The following is a 26,505-nucleotide window of genomic DNA, read 5'->3' as shown; positions in this document are numbered from 1 at the left end:
GAGGAGGGCACTAGCTATTACTTGAACTAAAGATGGACTAAGAGCCTACAGCCAGACATGAGAAATTAATGAACTAGCAAAGTCTAAGTCTGTGACTTAATGTTAAAATGACATCAAACTGGAGAGCATTTGTGAAAAGTAAAGGAGAAAAGTGCTCAAGTAATATCATCTCAGAGCCAAATACATAAATGCTACTTCTTCAAAATTCTTACATTTGAAGGTGACAGACTAACAGATGGAGGGAATGGATGATGTGTTTCTGACACAAATTACAGAACTGGCACAGAGGCAAAGTGAGGGACTTTCTGGACATCTGCTGGAAGTCTCAGTTGGCTAAAATCACAGCATCTGACAAGTTCTTGATTTGCCTTGCTGATGACTTCATCTCCCAAAAGGCAGAAAAAGTAAGAACAGAAATTGCTCTCCTAATTTTGACCCTCTTCTCAAAATAATTGGTAGACTAAAAGAGATGGAAAGCCTTGAGGAAAAGAAACAATGCTGTTTTGGAAGTTAGTAAAGCCATGAAAGAAAGGCTGGGTGTGTATTGACAAATAGTCTACATATGGTGAAGGTCAGCTTTATAAATGCATGGATTTATAGGCTCACTTCCATGAGCTAGAACTCCACAAGGGAAGAGTTGTGAGTGTATTAGTTTTCTATTGCTGCTATAACAAATTATTACATAATTCATGACTTAAAACAGCACCAATTTGTTATCACAGGTTTGTGGCTCAGAAGTCTGGACACAGTGAGGCTAAGCCAGATTCTTGGCTTAAGACATCATGTGCCCAAACTTAATATCTTGTTTGGACTAGAGTCCTACTGGAGGCTCTGGGGAAAATTACACTTTTTTTTAATGTTTATTTATTTATTTATTTAGAGAGAGTGTGTGTGCAAGCAGGACAGGGGCAGAGAGAGAGGGAGAGAGAGAGAATCCCAAGTAGGTTCCACACTGTCAGCACAGAGCCCGTGGTGTGGGGCTCTATCTCAGGAACTGTGAGATCATGACCTGAGCTGAAATCAAAAGTCAGATGCTCAATGGACTGAGACATCAGGTGCCCTGGGAAAATTTCACTTCTAAGTTCATTCAGGTTGTTCATCAAATTCATTTCCTTGAGGAAATGTAGTACTAACATCCCTATTTCCTTGCTGGCTGTCAACTGGGGCTAATCTTTATTCTTAGGTTGCCTATGTTCCTCTTTCATGCTTTTTATGTCACTGTTTTCAGTAACAGCACATCAAGTCCTCCTCACATTTTGAATATCTCTGACTTCTCTTCCTCCTGCATCTATCTGACTCCATATGTAAAAAATTCTCTGCCTTTAAGACTCTTGTGAAGGGCACCTGGGTGGCTCAGTTGGTTAAGCATCTAACTTTGACTCAGGTCATGAACTCAAGGTTTGTGGGTTCAAGCCCAGCATCAGGCTCTGTGTTGACAGCTCAGAGCCTGTAGGCTGCTTTAGATTCTTTGTCTTCCTCTCTTTCTTTCTGCCTCTCCCCTGCTTGTATGCTCTCTCTCTCTCTCTCTCTCTCTCTCTCAAAAATAAATAAGTAAATGTTTAAAAAAAAAAAAGGATTCTTATAATTAGATTGGGTACACATGGGTCATCCAGAATCCTTGACCTTTCCTAAGGCCTGTAACTTTAATTATGTCTTCAAAGCCCCCCTGTATTTTTTTTTTCATGTTAAAAGGCAGAGATTAGTGCATAGGTATCTTTGGAGGGTCATTTGCATACCACAGTAAGGATTTTCTTAAGATTTGAACTATACAAAGGATAAAAGTAAGGTATGAAAAAGGCAGATTAAATTACCTTGAGCTCACATTTTAAAAGAGTACTTACAAAAAGTTTTTTAAATACTTAAATTTTAAGAATAGTGTCAGGAAGACTAATATCCTAAATGAACTGATACATTAAAAATGTTTTAAAAAATACTGAGAGAGCCTTTACATTTATATTTTCTATAAAGAGATAAGGTTTTAGTCCTGGGGCTGGCTGAAAGAAGAGTATTAATGAATATCCAGGAGATAACGGAACTTTGCCCTTAAGATAAATAATCTTGGTGGAAAAAAATTCACTCAAGAAATGTGAGAACTAATTGTTTTAGATGCTCAAATGAGCTGTGTCTTGGCCTACTTTAGCTGAATTATATGTTAGAGCAGTGAGAGGATTTAAGGAAGAAAGTACCAAACATGATTTTTAAGGAATCCTATTAAATGGGAGAGATTCAAGAAACACAAAGTAAAGGCATTGACATTGTTTTGTTCTATTTAGTAGTTTAGACACAGACTTACATGGAGACATAGAAAGGGTTGCTCAGAAATATCTTGTTCTGGGGGCACCTGGGTGGCTCTGTCGGTTAAGCCTCCAATTCTTGATTTCAGCTCAGGTCTTGATATCATGGTGATGGGTTCAGGCTCCATGCATTAAGCTCCTTGTTGGGCTCAAAGCCTTCTTAAAAAAATAAAAAAAGTATCCTGCTCTTTAATCAAGAAGGAGAGTTAAAAAGAAAAGGAGAGTTAAGGCACATTTAAACTTTTCAAAGTTCTGATTTCAATGTTTATCAATGGCTACTAACCATGGATACTTATTCAGATGTCATTAATTGATGTTGACACAAATAGTGACCAAATAATATTCTTCAAAAGATAAAAGAGAATTTACAGTGACTGAAGACTATTCTTGTTTTGAGATAAACAAAAATACAAAGATATATAAGTTCTGATATCAACCTCTAGTTTTTCTATGTTAAGAAACTCAAAACCCATAACCAGTATGGAAAAAAATAAATTTTCTGTTGTCTGACTTATAGTCTTTATTTCAGAATTTGGTAATTCTTTTAAAATTAGGCCATGTTCCTCTTGTCCTGAACAAAAAGGGTTTTATGACCACTTTTTATTTTAAAATGTGAATAAAAATAATGTATTCATTTTTCTAACAAGTGATTTTTGAATGCCTGTAATAGGTCAGAGCTGGCTCTAGACAAAATTGCATTCTTTCTTGCATCTTTGCCTGTTTATGAGATTAATTTTCTTTCTGTAATGTATTCCTGAAGATAGTTTCCTCCACTGAGGATATGTTGATGGTAAACTGCCTTAATTCTTATGTGTCTGAAAATATCTCTTTCACACTCACTGTTAGATGATAGTTTAGGTAGGCATAAAATCCTAGGTTAATTGTTACTTTATTTTAGATATGAAAAGTATATTTCTTTTGTTTTACAGTTTTTTTGTTGTTGCTGTTGCTGTTGAGTTCTGTTATCTACTAATTGTTATTATTTTCTTGGTGATCTGTTTTTTTCTCATTGGTTGCTTTTCCTTGTCTTTAGCATTCTACAGTTTCATTTTGATGTGTCAGAGTACAGATTTGGTTTTGTTTCATTTTCCCTGATTGTTTTTATACTTTTTAAAAAAGTTTATTTTGAGAGAGACAGAGACAGAGAAAGTAGGGGAGGGGTAGAGAGAGAAGGAAAGAGAGAGAGAATCCCAAGCAGGCTCTACAGTGCCAGCACAGAACCCTATGTGGGGCTCAAACCCACAAAGCTGCAAGAATATGACCTAAGCTGAAACCAAGAGTCTGACCTTTAGCCAACTGAGCCACCCAGGTGCCCCTGTTCTTATACTTCTTGATTGCTGTTACTTGATTTTCCTTTACTAATTCTATAAATTTTTTAGTGATTTTTTTCTTTGAAATTTTGCCTCTCCCCTATGCTTTCCACTTGGTAAAATTTATACCTTTACACTCTCGAGAGTCCTTTAATCTCCATTTATAAAACTTTTCTCTCTTTATCTCTGCCTGCTACATTTCAGATAATTTCTTCAGCTCTAACCAGCATTTTATTAATTATCTCTTGAACGATGTCTGGTCTGTACCAAACCATTGAGGTTTATTTTTATTTCAATGACGACATTTTCAATTTCTATAAGTTCTTTGGCTTCTTTTCCAACTTTCCTGGTCTTGTTGTTTTATAGATTTCTTTCTCATATCTTCAATTTTTATTTGTATAATTATTTTAAATATCCATTTGATCATTTTTTAACTGTAATTCTCAGGGGTCTAATTATTGTATGTGTTGCTTTTACTGACTCTCACAATGTTTTTTTTTTCCCTCCCATATTATGGAAATTTGTATAATATGCTTATTTTCATGAGAGATTTATCTGTGGGAATCTTATGGGGCCTCAATTAAATATATTTTCTTCTGTCAGGCACCTATGGGATTTATTATATATAAAATTATAAAGTCAAAATTCACACTCTAACCTTATATGATGGCAGGACTTTGCAAATTCTTAGGAGGAGACTTTTTGTTATTATTTCTATCAAGATTCTAGGCAGGAATCAAATTTTCATTTGTTAGGAATTCAGTAATTTTTTAAATGTGAATATAAAACAGAAGGTAGTTTATGCAGAAAAGTGGGGCTTAATTATGGAATGCAGTGTAGCTTCATTGAGAACCAGACAGATGAGTTATAGACAGTCATACAATCAGATACTGGCAGATAGATTATACCCAGCCCATCTCTCTCCCTCCCTCTGTCCCTCTTTACAATTATTGGGAAAGGGCGTATGGCATCAATTCATACAATCTGGGAGCTTGTTCATATCATGCAAAATGGATTCTAGATGACTAGCTCTTTAGATAGGTAGAAAATTAAAGAAGGGATAACTATAATTTTGAGACACTTAGGACTATTATTGGTATAATTTAAGCTAACAGCTCTCAATTCTCAATTACTAGGCTTATTTAGAAAGTCATATGGTAACTGATGGTATCAGCACATCAAGAGAACTACCCAAGTGAACATGAAAGTTAGAGAGCAGACACATAATGAAAAATCTAAATTATGAAACCTAAAAGAAGAATGGAAGGAAACATGAAATGTAGAGAATGAAGAATTTAACAGTCACAAAGACCACTATACAGACCAGGTACTGTAAATGAAATCCTACAAGTAGTTGTAGGGGAAATGGAGTCAATGTTTTACTGATTTAGAGAACGGAGACTGTGAAGTTTAGGTGGCCCAACATCATACAATTAATAAAAAGAACTGGCACTTGAATCCAGGTCTGGCTCCAAAGGTCATCCTAAGAGCACAGTGTTTTGTAACACTACACCATGAGGAGAGCACAGAATCATGCGACTCAGATAGACTTGAAGATACCATGTTCTTCTAGTAAATTTTGACAAGGAGTCACAGAATAGCTTCAGAATGAAATAAAGAACTTACCTATCTTCAATGAATGAAACAAGTTGATTTTAAAAAATCTACTTTATAACCTTGGTTTCAATCCTTCATCTACTGTGATGAATTTTTATCCCTCATGTAGTCTCTTCTTCTGAATCCACATCCAAGTAAAACTTTAAGTTCTTATGTCCCTCTCTGCTCTGCACCAACTAAACTCAACTCATGTTCCTCAGTCAAAAGCCCAGGTTTTGGAGTCAAACAACCTGACATGAATCCTGGCTTCACCACTCAACAGCTGTGTGACCTCAGGCAAGCTATAAAATCTCTCTGTGTCTGAGTTTTTTAGCTAAAAAGCAAAAGGGAAAATAATAATAGTCAATACCTCCATATGGCACATAGTAAGAACTTCCAAAATGTTAACTTCAGAAATATTCTTGATGGAGAGAGGGACAATACACATATGTAGGTGATACACAAAATCTTTATGTTTGGCATACATGTAAACCAATTAGAACAGATACTGACCCTAGCACTGGAACAGGATCCTGGAAGCATTTAGCTTTTCATTGCCAAATAGGGGGAGGTCCCACGGGTCCTAGAAAAAGACGAAATTATTTGGGCAGTGAGAAGGAACTCAGAGGACAAAGTGCTGGTGCTATTAGCCAGTTAATGTATGAGCATTCTTATCATAAACAAATAGTATAGTCACATAGTATGTACTACTTTGATATAGTCCTGAGCATATGAAAAAAAAAAAAAAGACAGTGATGAGAGAAACTAGTGTCTACAAAACTAAAACTAGCCAGGCTCAAGATTTTATATTGGAACATTGTTCTTCTGTTGGGAAGATTGCCCTTAAATCCCATTCCACTAGTGTAGTTGGTAAGAAAAATAATAATAAATATTGATTGAGCATTTCTTAATTGTGAGGCATTGTGTTAAATAATTTTCATGCAAAAACTAAGCTAATCTTCACAAAAACATATTGAGGTAGCACCATTAAAATATGTACCTTGCAGAAAAAATGAGGAAGACAGAGTGTTAGAATTCATTGAGGAAAGCAAAATACCAAGTATTTCAGAGTACATTTAATATGGAGGATAAAATAATGATGAAAGTCAAATAAAATAATGATGGAAGAGAGCAAAAAGGGGGTGCCAACAACATCTAAAGATAATAATGGTTGGGGCCACTGGGTGGTTCAGTAGTTTGACTTCAGCTCAAGTCACGATCTCATGGCTGGTGAGTTCAAGCCCCATTTTCAGGTTCTGTGCGGACAGCTCAGAGCCTGAAGCCCATTTCAGATTTTGTGTCTCCCTCTCTCTCTGTCCGTCTCCTGCTCTCTTGGTCTCTGTATCTCTCTCTCTCAAAAACAAAAACAAAAACAAAAACAAAACAAACCCGCATTAAAGGTAAAAATGGTTGGTAGCAGCCATCATTCCTGGAGCTAGGAAACAAAAGAGAAGAGATATATTATCAGATCATAGGAGATTAGAGAAGACAGCCTACAGGGTTCAAGTTTGGACTTCTTTGGGGAAGCTCTGCTCACCAGGGCTCAGGCCTGGAATTCTTTGGGAAAGCTCTTCTCAACTGGTGTCAGATCTCTGTGAAAGTGTCATAATCTGCAAGGTACACAGACCACCAAGGATACTGTTGGATACTTGGATAGCCTAAGGATCATTTAAACTTTATTATGTAAAAAAGCTTATTTATTTATTTATTTATTTGTTTGTTTGTTTATTTTGAGAGAGAGGGCAGGGGAAAGGAGGGGCAGAGAGAGGGAGAGAGAGAGAGAGCAGACTCTCTGCTGGCAGCACAGAACCCGACGTGGGGCTCAAACACAGGAACCATGAGATCATGACTTGGACGCTTAACTGAGGCTACCCAGCTGCCCCAACATAAAGGAGCATTTAGCTCAAAGGATAAGTAAGTGAGGCATAGGACCAGGTTCAGGTTTATATCCAAACCTGAGTGGGTGTGGTGAGGCTACTGTTTGATGTGAAAGAAGAAACTGTAGGCTACAGCCAACAATTTGCTGCTGTTGGATCAGTGCTGATGGAAACTGAATAAAATGTGATTCAAGGCCCTTCCCTCACACACTTTCCCATTTCTTTTTATTGCCCCCCAAGGTAGAACCTAACAGCTGACAAAGGAGTCTGGAAAGTGTAATTTTCATAGACTCCACACCAGCATCACAGAAAAATGTATGGAATGAAGAGCTTGGAGCTGAGAGCTGTGTTGCATGGTATTTTGTACAATGTAGGTATATATAGTTAAAAATGCAGAATTTGGAGCTGTGTTAGTTATTTGCCCTCTCAGAGATTAAGTAAAAAGCGCCATCTCTGGAAACCAGGTTTCTCACTGTTGGGAGGGTAAGTTTACAGATAAGCATGGGAAAGTGATCAGAATATTCCATGTGGCATGGATTAGAGTGGAGATTATCAATATGAACTCATTTTAGCTTAATATAGATACAAAAGTATGGTCACAAACAAAAGTATATATGTATATGCGTGAGTCTATACAATATGTGTGTATATATACACACATGCATGTGTGTGGGTTAATATACATGCATATATTTCCTTCTTTTCTCAGCTAGAGAGTCTAGAAGCAATGGCATTTAGTAGCAATGATCATACTCAAAACCCAGATCTTTTTTTTTGAGAGTTGGGCACTTAACTGACCACCCAGGTGCCCCCCCCCTTTTTTAAAAAGTTTATTTATTTTTGAGAGAGAGAGCATGAGGTGCAGAGAGAGAGGGAGGGAGTGGATCCCAAGCAGACTCCATACTGTCAGCTCATGGCCCAACACGGGGATTGAACTCATAAACCATGAGATCATGACCTGAGCTGAAATCCAGAGTCAGATGCTTAGCTGACTGAGCCACTCAGTTGCCTCCCAGATCTTATTTTCTAATGACATTTACCAGTAAAAACAAAAAAAAAAAAAAAAAAAAACAAACAAACAAACAAACAAAAAAACAACAACCAGGGCTTCTTGGGAAACTTGGCTGATTCTAGGACTGGGAATCAACCAGGGAACAACCAGGGCTTCTTGGGAAACTTGGCTGATTCTAGGACTGGGAAAGGAAAGAGATGAGCCTGTAGCATCATATTGTGTGAGAATGAGGAAAGTGCAAATTGCTTTGAAGGAGGTATGTCAAAGGGTACAAGAACCAACTGAAAATTCTCCCAGTGGAAAATTTAAGCAACAAAATAAAGTAGTAATGGGTTATAACATAAAATATAAAATAAATCGATGTGAGTCTATACTGATATAAATAGATGATTAAATAACACATAAATGAAGAATAAGAGAAATGTCCTATGCAAAAAATTCAAAATAATATATGTCAATACTCTGACCTTAGGTGGTGGAGCATAACTACTTTCTCCTTAAATATGGGTTGTACAGGAGGGCACCTTTTGGGATAAGCACTGGGTGTTGTATGGAAACCAATTTGACAATAAATTTCATATATTAAAAAAAATATATGGGTTGTACACAGTGACTTCATTCCAAAGAGTACAGTATGGAAAGAGGTGCAGGGAGGATAACTTTACAGTGGAGAAACCTGACAAATACTATCTTAGCCAAGTGGCCAAGGTCAATACCAATAGTGGTAAGTCATGTTTATAGTTTGTACCTTTGGTATGATGTGATGAAAATGACACTTTATCCCTGTGGTCTTCTTCCCATCACACCAAATCCACAGTCTAATTTTAAGAAAAATATAGAGACAAATCCTGGTGGAGGGCCATTTTACAAAATACCTGACCAGCAATCTTCAAACCTGTCATGGTCATGAAAAACAAGGAGAGTCTGAGAAACTGTCATAGTCAAGAGGAACATAAGGAGACGTTATGACTAAAGGGAATGTAGTGTACTGGTTAAGACTTTGAAACAGAAGGAGGGCATTAGGTAATAGCTAAAGAAATCTAAATAAAGTATTGACTTTAGTTATTAATAATGTTTCAATATTTGTTAATGGTAACAAATGAACCAACTGCACTAATGTTCACAATTGGAGAAACTAGGTTGGAGGTATGTGGGAACTCTGTACTATTTTGGCAATTTTTCTGTAAATCTAAAACTATTCTAAAAAGTCACCATCTCCCTTGGAAATGTGGATTATATAATTTATTTTTGTATATATACGTGCATATAAGGCTAGATTATACTATTTTACATAGATTATATTATAGATTATATTGTAAGACTGGATAAGAGAAGATTTGTTGAGGGAAAGGGCACTATTTTATTACCTCACATTCAAGTTCTTAGGAAAAGAACCTGTAATCTGTCTTATTAGCATGCTCAGGGGATCTTGGAAACTTGGAAAAGATAATGGTGCATTTGAAATGAGGTGAAGATGCGAGGTATGCGTTACTAGAGTGTCGAGGAAAGCTCAGAGAGGTAGGTACTGCAAGATCTCAGTACCCAACAGATAACATGTGCCCTAGGGTGCTAATAGGGTATCTTCTTAACAACAGATCAAGGAATGTACTATAAAGGGGGCTATCAGCAATACTGAGAAGCTCAGTGTTGCCTATCCTGTGTTGAGCAGGGTTGGTTGTAGGAAATTCTGGTGAAAACAGGTTCTCGAGTGTCATTAAAATAATAGCTTCCCAGAAGAGGAGCTAGGGATAGCACCTAAACATTTGAGGCAAGGTAGATGATATTAACATAATGGGCAGCAGACCAAATTGCTCCAAGGAGTTATCAACTGCAGGGATCAGCCTGGGTGTTCTTGGGCAACTAGGTGGATTAGAACTGGATAAGCAAGTGGCTGATGCCACCTACTGCCATGGAAAATGACCATCATTATTCAGGTTTGAAATGCGATCCATTTCTCAGACCTAGAGCCCATCAATTGATGAATAGGCCATGTTCTCTAGAGGAATCCCACAACAACCCAAAGATATACAGTAGTGATTCCCTCAGTCATTAACCCCCCGAATACTACTGTCATTTCTCAGAGTAACTGCATTCTGAGGAAAAGAAATTTCCAAAACTTTTGAAAGCTGTTGGATATAGGGTTCAAGCTTACACTGATATTGGGAGTTCAAAAATGCCATCAAAGGGACACCTGGGTGGCTCAGTCAGTTAAGCATCCGACTTTAGCTCAGGTCATGATCTCAAGGTTTGTGAGTTTGCACCCCGCATAGGGCTCTGTGCTGACAGCTCAGAGCCTGGAGCCTGCTTCAGATTCTGTGTCTCCCTCTCTCTCTGCCCCTCCCCCACTCGTGCTCTATCTCCATTTCTGTCTCTCTCTCTCTCTCACAAATAAATAAATGTTTTGAAAAATTTTTAAAATGCCATCAAGGAGCCTGTATTAGATTGGGGCTCAAGCATCTCTTACTGTAATTTTGAGGAGTCCAGGGCTAACCTGTGTGGTTATTTGAAAATTTCCCGAATTTCTGATATGTATGTATTTAGCATATGGAAGAACCATCATACTGTTTCCATGTAAGGAAAAGCCAGATCTCTAAAACTATATTATCTTGGCCAGATTAATAAATCAGAAACTATAGTGCATCTGAGATGCATAAATGACAGAGTTTAGTGCCACCCTCAAAGATCAGTGACTACAAAGATCAATGACCCTCATTATATATCAATATAGTTTACTAAGCTGGCCCCTTCAAAGGCGATAGATTGTAGTGAATCACAGTGGAATACTACAAAATTTTCCCCATGGGTGGAATGAGAAGAGTGGTCTTATTTGAGCAAAGAATGGCTGTTTCTTGTCTTTGTCCTGTATGGTTGGGACTGACCTGGGAAAGTATTACACCCATCACTACATCTATGGGAGGCAAAAGAGGGCATTGATCAGAAGGTTTTGTGGAAAAATAGTCTCAGAAGCCTTTGTATGGGTTAGGTGCAACAGCCCCAGGGGACTCCCTTACATAAGGCATAGAGCCTACGGAGGGGTGGTGATGCCCTGGGTGCTAGTAGCGGGGGATACACAGGGGAAAATATACCTCTAAAAAAAAAAAAAAAAAAAAAAAGAAAGAAAGAAAGAAAGAAAGAAAGAAAGAAAAAAGGACACACACAAAACAATAAAAAAGAAAATATACCTGTCACCATCTTCAGATACTGCAGCACAGTGGTCAGAAAGCACATATATGAGATCTGACACATGATTTTAACATAAGATCCAACACATGAGTTCAAGTCAAAGGGTCAGCAGTGCGCTGCTGGTATCTCAAAGTTCTGAACTCATTCTATGCCCAATGTTAGTGAGCATCATACACAATCACTTGTCAGGGGTATTCTGGAAGCCAATCTTATGTAATCCTGTGAAAGAAATAATACACTGGCTTGCAGAGAGCAAGGCCACCCTCTAGGCCACCCTCCAGGAAATAAGGCCTAGCCCAGGGGCCTTGGGATGACCTCCCAGGCATGAGTCATGGAGCACCTTGGGGCTTCTGGTTGATCTTGTGCACAGGATTGAAATTTGGGAAGTATCTGAAAGGGAAACACAGAGACCAGGGGAACCCCACTTGGCTCCTCCTCTGAGCCTAAGACTCTGCCCTGACATAATTTCTGGCATCAACTGGCCCCAGGCACAGAGGGGGAATTTTAACAATTTTGAGGAAAGCCCATGAATGTGTAGGGCCTCTTGAAGAGCAGAGCCTGGATCTGAGGGAGTTCTTGGTCTCTATTATGAGTTCCAAGAGGGCAGGAATGGGTCTGTTTTGCTCATGGTTTCCCTGTACCAAACACTTAATTCATTTTTGAAGGATGAGTGAATTGGAACTTGATTGCCAAAAACATGAAAGATTAGTTAATCATGGAAAGATTTTAACTGAAGTTTGTATTTCCTTAAATGTAAAGTATATAGCTTAATGCCTTTCTCATAAGATTTTTAAAAACATTACTGTAGTAAGTTATATAAAGTGCTTAGAAGATTATCTGGCACAGAAATATACTTAATACATATTTGTTAAGAGATAAATGAATAATTAATGAGCCTATGAACAGAAGAAAAGTTTTTTTAGTTTTTCATGATTCTGACTCTATCATGATTTAAAAAATTAATTTTAGAAATGGTTGTTCTGGCTCTGATTTACCCTGGCTGATAATCAGGAGAACATAGAGATTTTGTCTCCTGACCATTTTTCTTCCTTCCTTCCTTCCTTCCTTCCTTCCTTCCTTCCTTCCTTCCTTCCTTCCTTCCTTCTTCCCTCCCTCCCTCCTTCCCTCCCTCTTTCCTTCACTCCATCCCTCCCTTCCCCCTCTCTTTCCTTCCTTCCTTCCTTCCTTCCTTCCTTCCTTCCTTCCTTCCTTCCTTCCTTCCTCTCCTCTCCTCTCCTCTTTTCTTTCTTTCTTTCTTTCTTTCTTTCTTTCTTTCTTTCTTTCTCTCTCTCTCTCTCTCTTTTCAAAGAATGGAACTTCTGGGTTGAAGGAAACCAGTATTTACCTTAGTGTCTACACACAGTAGGTACTTAGTAAATTTTAGTAGAGCTCAGTTGACTTTATTAAAAAAAACTAATTGATTGTAATGGTGATGCTCTTGTCTAAAAGCTTGCCAATATCTTTATAGGAGTCCCAGGTTTTTCTTATCTGCCCTAAGGGTGTAGAGGCCTTGAAGATTCTGAGAAAAATCAGTTTTAGAAACTTTCCACTAGAAAGCCTAAAAAGTGAATTTATAGGAGTTAATTTCCTTATGGTTATTTCTAGTTTTTCATTTATTTAAATTTAAAAATAGCACTCTCAGAGGCTTAAAAGATTACAGAAAGCATAACTCAAATATTTTGAAGCCTATAGAAAAATGCTTGTTTTTCATTTAATCTTAAGTTATATGCATTGTATAACAAGCAGAAATATGTTGGATATTTAATTCATCTGTAAGACTCTCTAATTCATATTAATAAAAAATATGTTGAGATTTATTCCCATTGTAGTTTTCCTTGGAAAATCTTTGAGGGCTAAGATTACTCTTTTATACATACATAAAACCCTCAGACTCTGGCACATTTTATCTGAAAATAACAACTACTGTTCAAGAAAAATGTATTAATTCCTTGGTAGCTAAAAGCTAGAAAGATCTCTGCAGAGGTTTAGCATATTTTGAAGGAGAATAAAAGAAAGTCTAAATAATCTTATTTGAATGTGGGGTTAAAATACTGAAAATGTGTACTTTTTTTTTTGGTATTTAAAAAGTCATTAGTATGTAAGGACACATAACTGGTATCTTAAAATGTCAGCCATATTGCTCATCTTAACAAATGACTGCATTAGGAGGACAGCTGTCAGTATGATCTTCTGACATAAAATCAGGACTCTGATAATTTCCACTGTTGCCTTAGTTACCCATGAAGATGGTGTCATCTTCAATAGTAAGTAGAAAACTGTCCTCATCACAGGATGTCATGATTTCCTTTAAAGTATTACAAAGATTCAACATGAATATGCTAATTAACATCATGCTAATGGGCACTTTATTGTTGATAATAGAGACTACTTTGTTTCCTTCTTTAAGGAAAACAGGACAACCGATAAGTTGCATCTGACGAATGCATGGCTGGACAGCAGCTATACATTCTTTGCTCATGACTAACATGCGAAGCATTTCTCCGTCTACTACTTTTAAAGCATCTTTTGAAAAATAAAGCTTTTTTTTTAATGTTTATTTATTTTTGAGACAGAGAGAGACAGAGCATGAACAGGGGAGGGTCAGAGACAGGGAGACACAGAATCTGAAACAGGCTCCAGGCTCTGAGCTGGCAGCACGGAGTCTGACCCGGGGCTCGAACTCACGGACTGCGAGATCATGACCTGAGCCGAAGTCGGCCGCTTAACTGACTGAGCCACCCAGGCGCCCCATGAAAAATAAAGCTTTTAAAAAAAATCCCTTACTCCTTTCCTTACATAGAAATCCTGAAACAATGGCAGTGGCCCCTATGCTTTCGATTATTGTAATGATCATTGCTTTTAGGTTTCATTAATCTGGAATGGAGATTTGTTTCTGTTGAGCCTCACCATCAAACCTGTGAAAACATTGATGGGCTATGCAGTGAAGCACCTGTAAAAGGGGAGTATGTTCAAAGAGTGAGGGAGGGTGTGCTTTAGCTCTTTCTGCTTTCCTAATTGCAATTGAGTTCTGAAAACTGAAAGCCTCCACATTCAGAATGTTTTCATCTGACACTTGTTCCACACTGTATGCTTTTTTATTATTTCTGGAAATTGTAACTGGTTATAATATCACTAATTGAACTTTTAGTTTGCTTGTGCTCATTTGATCAATTTTGATGTTGTGAGCATGCAATATACATTGTTAATGAAGAATGCAAAGAAAAATGATCTCACAAACAGATCTTGTTTGTTGAGTTATATTGGATTAAATACAGTAGGTATGTGTGGGGCGGGGGGGGGGGATCCAACAGAAAAGAAAAGTATTGTTGATGCCATTCTTCTGGAATAATTCTATCAACTCAATCCAATGTATATTACTCACATCTAGACATACCTAATGTTAAAGATATATAGGTACATACAAAAAGTAATAAAACCTATATGAACAGCAGAAAAATTAGTATTTAAAACAGATTAGTAGATGACAAGGAAGTTCTAAACACATATTTGAATGCTACATGACTTACAGATTTCACCATCATATCATTTTTAGGAAATTTTCACCATAATTTTGGGCCATTAATCACTGAAATAGACAAAGTACATCTGTAGTGACCTAGTTTAGGCTTAATATACATTGAAGTTTAATTTGGAAGGATTTTTAAATTAAGGTTGCTTTTAGGGCACCTAGATGGCTCAGATGGTTAAGTGTCTGACTTTGGCTCAGGTCATGATCTCAAGGTTTGTGAGTTTGAGCCCCTCATAGGGATCCCTGCTGTCAGCTCAGTGCCCCCTTCAGATCCTCTGTCCCCCTCTCGCTCTGCCCCTCCTCCACTCCCCCCTCTCAAAATGAATAAACATTTAAAAAATAATTAAATTAAGATTGCTTTTTTGCATCTGATATTAATGCATGATAACAATTAGGCAGTCTCCTACTTTTCGTGACTCTCCGGTTATACCTGCACACATTTAGCATTCCCTTGATGACAACTCTGCTCCATCCCTAAGCTTCAGTCCCCTCCTTAGCAGTAGATATTTAAGACGCTTTAGAGAACAGCTTGGCCTCTAACTACTTTTGCTATTATTCATGCTCTAATTTGCCCCAGACCAAGTATCTGAGCTCTTGTCTAGAGTCCCTCTCTATTACATGGGTTCCTGCAGTATTGGCCTCAGTCTCATTCATATTGAATTTAATGCAGATCTCATACTACATTTCCTGCTCATGTTATGTTTCACACATTTTGGTCCCTGTATTAGTTTACTAGGGCTGCCATAACAAAGCACCACAGATGGGGTGGGAGGGGGCGCTTAAACAACAGAAATGCATTTTCTCACAGTTCTGGAGGCTGGAAGTCTGAGATCAAAGTGTGGGCAAGTATGGTGTCATCTGGGGCCTCTCTCCTTGGCTTGCAGATGGCACTTTTCCTTGTATTTCCACATGGTATTTCCCCTGTGCATGTCTGTTTTCTGTACTCATGTGTGTTTTAATCTTCTCTTCTTACTGGAATGGAGCTTACTCTGATGAGCACACCTCATTTTAACTTAATTACCTCTTTAAAGACCTTATCTATAGTCATATTTTACACTGCGGGTTAGGACTTCAATGTATGAACTTGGTAGGGGAGTAGATTCAGCTTATAGAAGTTTCTTCTTTTGTTACAACAGCAACAACTATTATTATTTTTATGGCTAACATTCATTGAGTACTTATTATATGCCAGCCACTGTTCTAGCTTCTTCACATCTTCTGTGCCATAAAGACTGGAGCTCTGACCCCACACCTCAGATCTCTAACCTGAGATGTGAGTCTTGCTATCAGCTGCCAGATTCTCTGACATTAGCTGCTTGATGCCTGACTTTGCAGAGGCAGGGTTGCCTAGTTATGAGTGGACTCTAGAGGTGGAAACCATGGGTCTTTGTTCTAGTTCTGCCTTTTATTGGCTGTTCGACCTTGGGCAAGTTACTAACCTCACTGCACTTCAGTTTTCTTGCTCTGCATAGATGGAGAAATGATACTAACTATAGGGTTGTTGGGGAAGATTAAATGAGTTTACTACAAGTAAACCCCTTAAAGTTTTGCTGGGTGTGTGACTGGCAGAATGAAACACTGAGATAATGTACTCTGCAATAATGACATTTTGGATAGAATGTAATTTGCAGTTAGCCGAGTCCTCTGCAGCAGCCTCACCCCAGTTACTTTATTAATTTCATATAGTGTAACTTCACATCGTACAGGTCATTTTTTTAAATCTCACATACAAGTATTATGATGGAATTTTGCTGTACTTGCTATATTTTAACTCTTGTTACTATTTTCATTTTTCCTGCCACTGGTATTCCTACTTCTATTTCTATACTTGCCTTTGGTAACATCTGTTGTTATCTTCTATGTAGGTATCACCTACCTGAGTTGACCCCTCCCTTATTACTTGAATACTATGCCAGCCTTACGGTGCTTCTGACTGCTTCCTGTATTGAATATGTCTTATTTCTCCCCTGGCTTGGTCATCAGTGCCTATATCCCATACCTACAATAAGACATGAATCCCTAAGATTAATTATCTGTTGCAAATAATTTTGCTGTCTGTGTGTAAACCCATGACCATATTCATTGGAGGATAAATGCTGACCTGTCTGTGAATGTTTCATTCAGTAGTTAACTGTCAACAAACAAACAAACAAACCTCTATTGCCGCGTGCAAGAAGTTGTGGGCATAGTAGTAGTACATTTGAATATTGTTACAGTACATGATTTAAGACTACCACCTTTGGAGTCATATTGATGGATCTGAATATCAGCTCCACCATTTACTACCTGGATAATTTTAGCTTCAGTTTCCTCATCTGTAAAACTGGGATATGTGGACCTGTGGGGAGGATTCAGTAAAATAATTTGCTAAACAATACATGTCTCAAGTGCTCTACAAACATTATTTTATCTGATGCTCACAACAACTATGTTAGTTTTATCATTCTTGTTTTACAGAGATATTATGATTCAACCAGAGTAGACCTTGCATTCTTTCTATACTTTCTTGCCATTTTCCTTTAAAATACCGTCTATTATTTGGATGCTCAGATATTTACGAATATCCTGGACAGGGAGAGTTCATTTTGTTTTGCAGCTCTTACTCCTGGTAATTACAAAATGCACCTTTTTTAAATAAGTAAATTAATAACTTTCCCAAAAGTGATTTTTGTAATGAATCTGTCATGGCAATTAGAAGTAATTAATTTTTGGGTCACCTGGGTGGCTCAGTCAGTTAAGTATCTGACTTCAGCTCAGGTCATGATCTCACAGTCAGTGAGTTGAAGCCCCGTGTCGGGCTCTGTACTGACAGCTCAGAGCCTGGAGCCTGCTTCAGATTCTGTGTCTCCCTCTCTCTCTGCCTCTCCCCTACTTGTGCTCTGTCTCTCTCTCAAAAATAAATGAACATTTAAAAAATTTAAAAAATATATATATAAAGAAATAATTATTTTTTTCACTTTTCTAACAGAACAGTCAAATTGGGAAGGTTATAAAAATCCCATAAATAAAAAGCATGATATCAGAAGACACTAATTGCAAAAGATCATTGTTTCCAATAGGTCATAATGTAGACTATCTTTCTTTTCTACAAAAAAAGTTGCACAGCTTTTATTTAAAAAGGTCATTAATGGGTTGGCACATCTTTAAAAAAAATTAACATTTATTTATATTTTGAGAGACAGAGAGAAAGAGAGAGAGAGAGAGAGAGAGAGAGAGAGAGAGAGAGAGAGTATGAGTGGGGTAAGAGCAGAGCGGTGGGGAAGACACAGAATCCGAAGCAGGCTCCAGGCTCTGAACTGTCAGCACAGAGCCCGACACAGGGCTTGAACTCGCAGACCGTGAGATCATGACCTGAGCTGAAGTCAGATGCTCAAACAACTGAGCCACCCAGGTGCCCCGGGTTGGAAGAGCTTATATTTAATTTTGAATTATTTTCAAAAATGACTGGATAGAAATCCCTTAAGGCAACCATAGTAGAAATGCAAACATGTTAGAAAAAGGCATATAGCATCAGAACTATGATTAGAACCTTGGTCCTACATGCTCAAAAATGTATCATATTGATAAATGTTGAAAAGAATGGCCTTTAAAACCTTGTATATGTTGTACAGATTTATTCTAGTATAGCAAAGATGTCAGACTTGCCTCATTTAAATTCACTTGCCACTGATGTAATTAAGTTCAGCTACTATTTGTATATTTGTAGCTCACTCGTGGGTCAGTTCTATTCTATAACTGCTTCACTAAAACACTGTCCTTTATGCCACATACAGCCATTCAATTTGCTCTTGGTTGCATTCGTTGAATACATGAAGGAATTATGTTATGTAAACATAATTTCATTTTGAATTCATTAGAATGAAACCTAAGCCTAAATGCAAGGGAAACTGCCAGGACACATGGGACCTGAAACTCTTGTTGATCTTGCCTCTTGAGAAGATGGTTGTACTCTATCACAAATTGGTAGAAGGGGTAATTGTAGAGAGGACCACATATCCCATGACTGATCCGTTTCTTTTCTCCTCAGTATCACCACATGTGGACATTTCAGTATATCAGACTTTCCTGAAAATACAGGTTTAATATTATATCAATGAAAATAGCTTAGAATTGAATATTAAGTACTCTCTCTTCTCAAACAATGCTTTTAGCCACAAGAAAGCAATCCTCTGGTTCCTTTGTTGTGTTGTCTCTTTCTCTCTCCCCCTTTCCCCTCTGAACTGCTCTCCACTAGGCCATCCTCCCTGTCTGATTCTGTTCCTCCTCCCCCACCTCCTTCCTCTCTTCTCTCCTTTCTTCTCTGCTCTCTTCCATCCTAAAATTCTCAATGATTTATTATGAAGTAAAGCTCAGCTATGTTTTTTGTCTGCTTCATTATTGTATAACCTAGATTCAGCTTCCTCCCTAATAAGGCTACATCCCTCTAGCAAATTTGGAAACAAGGAGTTTTGCCTCGCATCTGCTGCTGAATCAGTTTTATACTGCAGCTGCTAATCTTACTGCCTAGCTCTCTTCCTCCAAGTGATGTTTCAGGTAGATACTGTCCCACACAAAGATGCTCCCAATTTTATAAGCAATTGGGGTATCCATGTTGCAATAATAATTTTTTTTTATCTTGGTAGACTTAAAAAAAATCTTGCTCTACTTTCTATTTGCCTGTGTCACTACTTGACCTTGATATTATCTAATCCAGTGTTGCTCCTCTGTACACTGAATCAAGATATTTCTAATTCTTATTTTATTTCCATATCATTGTAGCAGTTGGTATTTAATATGCATTTATGTTTCTTGTTAGAGAAAAACACAGATGATTTATTATATGCTTCTGGTCTGTTCACTTTTCCTCCTAAACTTTAGCTTGGGAAAATAGCTTAGTATTTAGAAATTATGGAACAAAAACTTAAGCAAAAAATGTAAATGGATCCTTGGCTAATAACTAGCAAATGTTATATCTACTTTTTACTTCCGCTATAGAATTATACAACTTCTTTAACATCTGAAAAGGCAAGACTCTGAGAACTGAAACAACTTTAAGGTTATAACCTGTAGGCATGTCAACCTCATATGCAGAAATCAACTCATTATTTTCTGCCACAAGGTGTTTTTCCTTCTTGGTTTCATGGCACTTCCATACATGTCCACATGGCCAATCATTACACAGGGATTGTCAATGGCATTGTTCTCTCCTTCACTTCTTACATTTAAATCTTCTCCAATGTCTGTCAATTCTAATAGTTGGATATCTCTTGAATCGTTTATTGTTAGTCTATCTCTACTGATAGCACTTTGCACCAATCTGCTAACTAGTTTCTGTGTTTCTTATCTCAATTCTGTTTGCTCTTTACATTGAAGAAAGAGTGACATTTCTAACGTGACTGAGTGGGTTCTTCCTTTACAGTTCAGTGGCTCTTGCTTATATGATACAATCTGAAGTTACCTGCCAAATACAACAGGCCAGTTGCCTATGTACTTAATTTTCCTTTTTCCATTATCAAGTGCCCCTGATTTCTATTGGCTCACTATGGTGTCAGGGATACGGATTCCATGTAAGTTTCAAGGATTCAGCAGGAGACCCGGCTAAGGCCAGTCTGTTTCAGTACCTAGCTTTCATGTGACCTAAATGGACCAACCAAAATGAATCTGTGGATTTTCCTGGAAATAGGACTCGTCTTCCTTTTTTGTTTCTATGCTGGGTGTGATGAGGAAGCAAGCAGGTCTGTGTGGTGCTGATAGTCACTATGAGACCATCAGTGCAAGTGTTTGGGTGCCAAGGATGAAATCTTGGTGAGGAATTGGACCTGGGAAAAGAAAAAAATAAACTGGGTCCTAGCCTAATTGCTTGCACAGTCATCTCAGGACCTAGAGGGATTTGTTTCTGTTACTTGGTTTTGAAAGCATCTGTTGAAAATATCTTAACTTCTACCTCTCTCACCTCAATTTAATCTCTATAATGGAATTGTACAGAATTTCTTTCGGGTCATTCTTTCTCTTATCTGTGGATCATTGCACATACGGTTTCCTCATGTTGAACAGTTTTCTCTCTTTTCTGTTCACTTCTCAAAACTTGGCTAATTTCCAAACATCTTTTAGATCTGAGTTTTGATTTCCAAAAGACTTCCTCCAATTTCAGAATTCATACCACCATTGTGTCCTTCTCTCTTAACAGTGTTTATGATATTGGTTCCTGTAATTGTTGACTTGTCTATACCTTCAGTGAACTATAAGCTCTCTCATGATAGGGACCATGTCTACATTGTTTATTACTACATCTTTGGCACCCAGGTCAGTGCATGACACGTGATAACAATTTGTTCCTTCATCCACTCAGTAAATGTTTATAAAGCTCTTGGTTTGAATCTGGGCATAAAACAGAGTATATTATAGAGAGAACCCTCCTCTTGTGGCATTCATATTCTCGCAGGTAGATATAGACAGTACACCACTGAAACAATACCTACATAATAGGTTAGGTGGTGATAATTGCTATGAGGATGAATTAGATCAGGGGGAAAGCAGAGTGAATGAATGAATAAACTTCAAGAAATTGGGCTTTTGTTTTATGTTGACAGTGTTGTAAAATCTGAGAAACTTAATTGTTCTGGTCATTTAAAATGTTCCTAACAATTATTTTTTATATAGAAAATGATTTACATTTTGAAGTAAATGACCAGCCACTGAAAGACCATTGTTTAATCATCACCTATAAACATTTCTCTTGAACCTCCCCCACTCTACATTTTTAGTGCAAGTAATATTTCTAAGAATCTGTTAGGCATCTTCTTAGCCTTTTATTCATTGTGTTTGAATAGTTCAGATTATTATTAAAGTATAGGTTATGATAGCTTAAAATAATAAAACCTAGAGAAAATTTATGAATATTTAAATTCCTCAATCATATCTTTGAGCAAGTTGTCAGTTTAAAATTGTCTTTAAAATGATTTCTTAAAGTCAGTTTTTTGTTTTCTTTTCAGAATCATGAATTATAAATTATAGTTTGGAAGTACCTATGAGATAAGATTTAATAACAGGGACTTCATAACATCTTTGAAGTGGTTTGAAATTACCTTAATTTCAGCTTTTGAGTCCTGATACAATTTTTATTGAGACTAGACAGATAAACTATAAAAGGAAGGAGATTTTTTTTCCTATTTTTATGAGTACTGACACTTTTAAAAAAGATACAAAAAACTTTCATTTCTTGTTCAAATTATAGTTATTTGTAAATACAAGTTTCTAACCTAGCAGTAACATTTTGCTTCTTGTGTATGTGTTTCTTTTAAAATTTATTCTCTACTATGGATTTTTAGTTTTTCTTAGAAGGTCCACTTTTCTTTGAAATATCAGCAAAAAAATCTAACGTATTACAATATTTTCTTCTGTCATTGTACATAAAAATGGTAGAAATTTTGTACTTTTTTGATCAATAAATATTTAGACTGCCTATTACGTGCCAAGCACTATGTGTTCATCACTCTCAATTATTTGAATCACAATGTAATATAACCTTATTAAAAATATCAATAGAATTCCATCAAATTATACCATTGAAATGAAAATTCCCTGGTTTTTGGAAGTCTTTCTTTACAATTAGTGTGAATTCTGTAGCTCTGAGACCTTAAAGGGTAGGGGGAGAAAATATATTTGTTCTAAAGGGTAGATATGAATAAACTTGAGACCCTTCCCAAAGTATCTAGACTTAATGGGACACATTTGCTTAAGTATTTAGTTGGTTGGTAACATGTGCAAAGCATGATGCTCAGCAAACATTTTGTCCTCTTCTACGCTTTCAGCTTTGCAACAGTGAAGCTTTCAAACATCTACACTGTTTTTGCATGATAATCTTAGGTTAGAATAAAACCTATGTCTCTAAAACATCCAGCTTGCTCAGCACACATTGTCTGGGCCATTGGAACAAGTGGGCTCTGCTCCACAAGGTGGATAATGGCAGTATGTGTTTGGTAGCCAGCGTCTGAGATGACACCTAATGATTCCCACCTTTTTGAATTCACACCTTTTTGTAGTCCCCCACCACACTGTACCAGGTTGTCTGTGTGATCAATAGAAGTTAGCAGAAGTGATGGTACGTCCCTTCCAAAATTAGGGGTAAAAGACTGAAGCTTCTGTCTTGAAATTTCTCTTTTCTTTTTCTTGCTTTAGGGAAGTCACGATGTTGTGTGAGCAGATTTAGGAAGAGGAATATATGGTAGAAAAAAAAATGAAACGTCCATCAGAAGTCACATGAGTGAACTTAGAAATGGATTCTCAGTCCCTAGAACTGCAGCCCTGAATGACTTTGCTGCAATCACAGGCAAAGACTGAGCCAGAAGCACCTAGTCAAGCCCCACCTGAATTTCTGACCCTTATAAACTGTTGAGATAATGCATGTTTGTAACTTAAGTTACTAACTGGGGGAATATTTTGTTACATAGTAATAGATAACTAAAATACTTTTAAGTTATTCCATTTTGTGTTTTGGGTTATAAACTAGGTCAGGAGTTCAGCACGATGAATTTTCAGTAACTGAAACCTATTCTTAGGATGAACTCAGGAAAACTTAGAAAGACTAACCACTTTTCCATGATGTAGAAAATACTTGTCATCCTATTTTTTCAGCCTTCCTTTCTCTTAAACCCATGGACATGTCTTCAAAGAAAGGAGGGAAAAAGAGAGAAAATGAAGAGTGTTGAGGGGGAGTATAGTGAGTCCTAGCTATTTTTCAGGCTTGTGTTAGACAATCCATTTACTCTTGTCCACAATTGCAATAAGCCTTGACAACCCCCTTTTTACTTAAAGAAATTAAATGATATAATGCAGCTAAAACATTTCGCAACTGCAAAAGAAAGAAACTGGATCACTTTCTTACACCATACACAAAAATAAATTCAAAATGGATTAAAAACCTAAATTTGAGACCTAAAACCATGAAAGTCCTAGAACACAGGCAATAACCTCTTTGACACTGGCCAAAGAAACTTTTTTCTAGATATGTCTCCTGAGGCAAGAGAATAAAAAGCAAAAATAAACTATTGGAACTATTTCAGAATAAAAGGCTTCTGCACAGTGGAGAAAACAATCAACAAAACTACAAGGCAACCTTTGGGATGGGAGAAGATATTTACAAATGGCATATCCAATAGAGAGTTAGTATCCAAAACATATAAAGAATTTATAAAGTTCAACACCCAAAAAACAAAATAATCTAATTAAAAAATGGACAGAAGACATGAATAGACATTTATTCAAAAAAGACATACAGATGGCCAACAGACACATGAAAAGATATTCATCATCACTTACCATTAGGGAAATGCAAAATCAAAACTCCAGTGAGTTATCACCTGACACCTGTCTGAATGACTAAAAGCAATAACACAAGAAACAGCGTTGGTGAGGCTGTGGAGAAAAAGGAACACTTGTGCACTGTTGGTAGGAATGCAAACTGGGAAAGCCATTGTGGAAAACCGTCTGGAGATTCCTCAAAAAATTAAAAATAGAACTTCCCTATAATCCAGCCATTATACTCTAGGTATTTACCCAAAGAATACAAAAACACTAATTCAAATATGCACCCCTATGTTTGTAGCAGTGTTTTTTACAATAGTCAAATTATGGAAGCAGCCTGAGTGCCCATTGATTGGTGAATGGATAAAGAAAATAAGTGGTATGTACAATGGAATATTATTTAGCCATAAGAAAGAAATTCTTTTTTGCCATTGACAATGACATGGATGGATTTAGAGAGGATATTGCTAAGCGAAATAAGTCAGTCAGAGAAAGACAAATACCATATGATTTCACTCATATGTGGAATTTAAGAAAGTAAACAAATAAGCAAAGGTAAAAAGAGAGAGAATTACCAAGAAACATACTCTTAATTATAGAGAACAAACAGATGGTTACCAGAGGAAGGTGGGTTAAATAAGTAATAGGGATTAAGGAGTGTACTTGTTGTGATAAGCACAGGGTGATGTATGGATATTGCACACCTGAAACTAATATAACACTGTGTTAACTAATTGGAAGTAAAATAAAAACTTAAAAAAAATTAAAACATTTCACAACCAGAAATTAAATATGAGTATGCCTGACTCCAATGACTGATTTTACATTATACAAAACTGCCAAATACAAACATGAACGATTTAAGTCCATAATGTTGGGATGCTATTTTTTTCCAGTTTAGTTAGAACCTCTGTTAAAATGTTTGGGAAATCCATTTTAAAGGAAGAAAAATATCTATATTTACGGATTTGTTGTAAGAATAAAACGAGAAAGCAAACGCAAACAAAACTTTCGCAACTGCAAAAAAAACATGCAATATAAGTCCTGGTATGATTTTCATAGGTCTTATGGTGGATGGTCAGTATATATTTGCTCATGGACAAAACAGAGTGAATTTTGTCCTTTTGTACATAAAATGAGTTTTAATACACATTAGCTTGTTAGACTGTACATTTCTATGACAGCATGGATTTCTATACATATTTCTGATATATGGCTATTTCTTGCATGTAGATTCTATTTTTGAAAGATTTCTACATATATGAAATTTATGAGGCAAAATAACCTTTAAGGTATAGTATGAGAATATTATACGAACTGCACATTACCTGAAATGCAAGTATTCAGATGAAGCATTTTTATTTAGTTAGTTAGTTTTTACTTAGTATTTTATTTTATTTATTTATTTTAAATATATGAAATTTATTGTGAAATTGGTTTCCATACAACACCCAGTGCTCATCCCAAAAGATGCCCTCTTCAATACCCATCACTCACCCTCCCCTCCCTCCCACCCCCCATCAGCCCTCAGTTTGTTCTCAGTTTTTAAGAGTCTCTTATACTTTGGCTCTCTCCCACTCTAACCTCTCTCTTTTTTTTTCTTTCCCCTCCCCCATGGGTTTCTGTTAAGTTTCTCAGGATCCACATAAGAGTGAATACATATGGTATCTGTCTTTCTCTGTATGGCTTATTTCACTTAGCATCACACTCTCCAGTTCCATCCACGTTGCTACAAAGGGCCATATTTGATTCTTTCTCATTGCCATGTAGTTATTCCATTGTGTATATAAACCACAATTTCTTTATCCGTTTATCAGTTGATGGACATTTAGGCTCTTAACATAATTTGGCTATTGTTGAGAGTGCTGCTATAAACATTGGGGTACAAGTGCCCCTATGAGATGAAGCATTTTTAAATTAATGAAAATATATGTGTTGATGTCAATTTTGAGTAATTTATCTTACATATCAATTTGATTTAGAGGTGTATTTCGTTTTTGATTGCTTGACATTAGTTGAGGCATTACCAATGTGCGTTTTTGTGAATGGTTTGCTTCAATCAATACCATGATAGATTTGCCTTTGTTCCTTTCAACTGAATGTGTTGTTAGTGGACGTTTGTATTTTAATCCTGTTGCTTTACTAATGTCAATTCCGGAAGCAGTCATATGCTGGGAGGGGGAAGGGTAGGCTAAATGGGTGATGCGGATTAAGGAGGGCACTTGTGATGAGCACAGGGTGTTATATATAAGTGGTGAATCACTAAATTCTACTCCTGAAATCAATATTAAACTCCATGTTAACTAACTAGAATTTAACTAAAATTTTGAAACAAAAAAATAAAATAAAATCAGGGCACCTGGGTGGCTCAGTCGATGAAACATCCAACTTCAGCTCAGGTCATGATCTCATGGTTAGTGAG

At 36.9% G+C, this 26,505-nt stretch overlaps 1 long non-coding RNA gene across 1 annotated transcript; it reads left to right on the top strand.

Moving 5' to 3' along the window:
* Positions 1-4,750: 4,750 nt before the first annotated feature.
* LOC122240398 lies at positions 4,751-23,076 on the top strand. Its single transcript, XR_006220081.1, has 3 exons — positions 4,751-4,931; positions 7,318-7,447; positions 22,959-23,076. It is a non-coding gene; the product is annotated as an uncharacterized LOC122240398 (long non-coding RNA).
* Positions 23,077-26,505: the final 3,429 nt, after the last annotated feature.

Source organism: Panthera tigris, chromosome B4 (assembly GCF_018350195.1).
Source record: "Panthera tigris isolate Pti1 chromosome B4, P.tigris_Pti1_mat1.1, whole genome shotgun sequence".
Taxonomy (NCBI): Eukaryota; Metazoa; Chordata; class Mammalia; order Carnivora; family Felidae; genus Panthera; species Panthera tigris.
The sequence above is the reverse complement of the archived record's forward strand: the minus strand, read 5'-3'. Positions and strand labels throughout refer to the sequence as shown.